The sequence below is a fragment of the Olea europaea genome, unplaced genomic scaffold, assembly GCF_002742605.1.
Source record: "Olea europaea var. sylvestris unplaced genomic scaffold, O_europaea_v1 scaffold1486, whole genome shotgun sequence".
NCBI lineage: Eukaryota > Viridiplantae > Streptophyta > Magnoliopsida > Lamiales > Oleaceae > Olea > Olea europaea.
In genome coordinates, this window is record NW_019232425.1 from 182,713 (window position 1) to 186,460 (window position 3,748).

Here is a 3,748-nt window from a genome sequence, read left to right on the forward strand (position 1 = left end):
CGAAATCATATACATTCTAAAAGGTCAGAAGTACAATTGGCTCTTTTATTATACATGATGGTTTAACTTATCGAAATCAATTGTAAGTCATATACTTAAAAATTGAATAAGGAGTAATAGAACAGAGTGTAGTGGAGCACAATCCCATATATATTACAATGTACGCTTTATGTTCTTCGTTTTTATCATAATTCATACCTAATTTGTATTTTATGAATATTGGACATTGTTTTTCATGTTCTTTTATTTCATAAAACAAATGATGAATGAAAATAGCCCATGTCGTTTAAATGATTGAAGCGTTTTCTCTTAGAACGACTACAGTCATTTAAAACAATTGGAGTCGTTTTCAATTGTAACAAAAAAATGACTGCAGCCGTTTAAAATGACTGGAGTCATTTTACAGATTCATATATCTTTTTCATCATATACAAGTTTTTTCTATACATTTTTTTGAAGTGAAAATATTTTGAAAGCAACCTAAACACAATTTAAAATGTTATAAATTATTTAACTTATAAGGTTACACGTTTGATTGACATCTCGTCTTTTAACTACAGAAATATTCCGTTTATTCAAGCTTGTTTACTAGCTTCTATGTTACTAATAAAAATCATATGTTCACTAGCTTCTATGTTACTAATAAAAAGCTTTATTTTGCTGATAGTAACAGTGATCACGTTTCTCAGATCATAAATCATATTTTCAAACTTATTTCGAGCTAAAATAGCAAAAATATAACATTGTTAGCGGAGCACGATGAATTGTATATAATGAAGTTTTTCTTTATTCATATTAAACTAAAAAGTCGAAATCAAACATGATTTATAATGTTAGAAGTTTGATCCTCTGAAACGACTGCAGTACATCAAAATGTCCTATAGATCATAATCAAGGGCAAAAATATCAGCATTGTGTAATTTCTCCATGTTTGACATGTTATGTACATAGTCTAATGCATCATGTACTTTCTCCACATTTGACATGTTGGAACGTGTTGTGACCTTCGCATTACATTGATTACGAATGTATATGTATTCCATCCTACAAATGGCATGACAATATTAGTAACTCATTCAGACATGCAATACAATATGAAAACCACAACAAGGCAATGATATCATAGTAAACAACAAAGATTTCGATCATCAAAATGCAAGGTGAATATAAAAAAGAATTTGAATGGCTTTCTCTAAACATCTTTTCTTATCCAAGAGCACAAAATAATGTAAGGATTACATCTAACTAATTACATTTTTCTCTCTCTTTAATTTATCTTATGAATTTTCTTAAAAACTTCTGAATTGAATTTCATTTCCACCAAGCATGGCAATCTCTATAATTTCTATACGCACAATGGAAGTGTTTAAAAATCATCATATGCGAATATATGTGTAAATATGAAAAACAAATAACATAGCAAGAATGCATAATGTAAACATAAATATGGATCTTGTGAATTATATAGACAATAAGATTATTTAAAACTAAAGATACAATTTTCCATCGATAATAGTAATCAATGATATTCAATTTGTTAGTAGACAGGGTAGTAATTTCAAGACAGATAAATAGAGACTTGCACACATTACCAGGAAATGAGCTTCTTGGTTTTGCACATGGCTACAAAGGTTCTAGAGTTTTCACCTTGCCCCACAGCTTCAAATTGTCTTCTTTGTCATTTTAGACCTCTTCCACTTCATCAAAGCCTTTATATTTATAGAACTTTCTGCAAGATTTATAGAGAAAAAGCCAAATTAGAAAATAAGTTGACAGTACAATAGAAAAAGAAACTTAACAGAAAAAGCCAAATTAAAAAATAAATATTTCAATCAATGGTACAAAATAGAAAGTTATGGAAAACCAAGTAACACAGATTGATATTTATGAAATAACAAGAAAGTGCAAAAGTATTGGTAGCCACTTTTCCCCCAATTTATTCACATAGAAGCCATTAACTTGTTCTACTAGACTGTCGATGCTCAAGAATTCTATATATTTTATTATGTACATACCACAATCACACCCAAAAGATAATAAATAATGGTAAACAAAGTGAAATAATTGATTAAATATGAACAAGTGAATATTTAATTTTAATAAAAAGCTTAAGAAACAATTTGTTTAGTGGTTTTGGTATTCCTTGTTTAGTTGGTTAAACCTTGCTAGGCAATGAGACTTAAATATGTAACTGTGTCAGATTGAAGATTTCAGTGAAAAAGCAACTTAAACAATCCGTTGGCGAAGGAGATTTTGAGAAAAAAGCATATTCCATCATAAATAATTAAATGCTCTAGTTATTACATTCACACCATTTTCCTCAATATGATAATTCATAAATTTACTCATGTTTAAGCCCTTCACTCTCTCCTCCCTACATTTTAGAATTTGAGTCTCATTGAGACTTTTAATTGAACATAAATCTAGGTTGTGTGTGAGTAAACATGCTTGAAACTAAAAATTTATACTAAATCTCCCTACATGCTTGTCTACCACTTCTTTGACATTTGAGAGAGAGAGAGAGTTTAGTATTCTTGAAAAGTTAAAGGGTCCAAGAATAGAAAGTTGGGCCACTTTTCCTAATGAACTTAATGAAGTTTTACCTAATGTTTGGAGATTTTCATCTTCTTTGCATTACCAACTAGAAAAATAGTTCCAGGGTATCAGGCTGGCAAATAATATCCAAGAATTTTCTTAGGATATGTTTCCTAGCAAGACAAGAGATCAATTTATTTCTTTGTGCTTTCTCTTTTTAGTTATATTATACAAATTTTGAGCTAGATAAGGATCAAGTTGGAAGACTTAGTGCAACATGATAATAAAATATTTTTCAACTATTCTAGAAATTAAGGAATGTACCATATACTCTGCATATTCAAAACTCACCCAAAATTTTTCTTCCATTTAGTGCACCGTAAAAATTCTAATTTATCCATAATTCATATACTCTTAAAATGTTGTCATTTTGGTATTCAAATAGGGATGTAATTTAGTCCTTTTATTACTTCATTATCGATATAGAATTAAGTCAATTAACCTCCAGATGCACTATAACTAGTAACTACACCTATAACTTAAATTCAAACCAATAAGATTCGATATTACTCCTGCAACCTAAAAGAATCTTTTATTTATTTATTTATTTATTTTTAACATCAACAATCCAATCCCCACAAAACATAGAACAATTAAAAGCATCCAAAGTCATAGATGTTCACAATTGAATTCAAATTCTTAGGCAACTCAGGAAGATGAGATTTGAAATTTAAAATCAAACCCTCTTTAAATATCAGAATAGAATCATAAAATTTAAGCTGATGTTTAATTTCAAGATTCCAAAATTTACGCGAGTATCACATTGCTTTTGACAAATTGAGTGCAATTTTTTTTCTAACTCCAGTCAACGCCCTAGGTTTGTTCTCGACAATTATGAAAATCTGTACAATTTTCCAAATAGTAGGTATAAATCAAAGATCATCCAAGTAGAAATACTATTTAATGGATATAACCTAATAAGAGAACACTACATAATATCTTCTTCTCAAGGCAAATTCAAAAAATTCTTACCAAATGAGTTGAAACCAAAATAGAATTTTCAGAATTAACCCCATTCTTCTTCTTCTTCTTCTTCTTCTTCTTCATTGTTGTTTCTCGTTGATGCTGCTTCTTCTTCGCTTGGTGAACGCCCCTGCTTAATAGATTTCATTATGAGGGCTATTTGTTTATTCCCAAGGTTGAAGGATACAAA

General features: G+C 29.3%; 1 long non-coding RNA gene across 1 annotated transcript; it reads right to left on the reverse strand.

Moving 5' to 3' along the window:
- Window positions 1-764: 764 nt before the first annotated feature.
- LOC111376324 lies at window positions 765-3,742 on the reverse strand. Its single transcript, XR_002699455.1, has 3 exons — window positions 3,568-3,742; window positions 1,593-1,729; window positions 765-1,044 (listed from the first exon to the last, which is right to left on the reverse strand). It is a non-coding gene; the product is annotated as an uncharacterized LOC111376324 (long non-coding RNA).
- Between the last annotated feature and the right edge of the window lie 6 nt (window positions 3,743-3,748).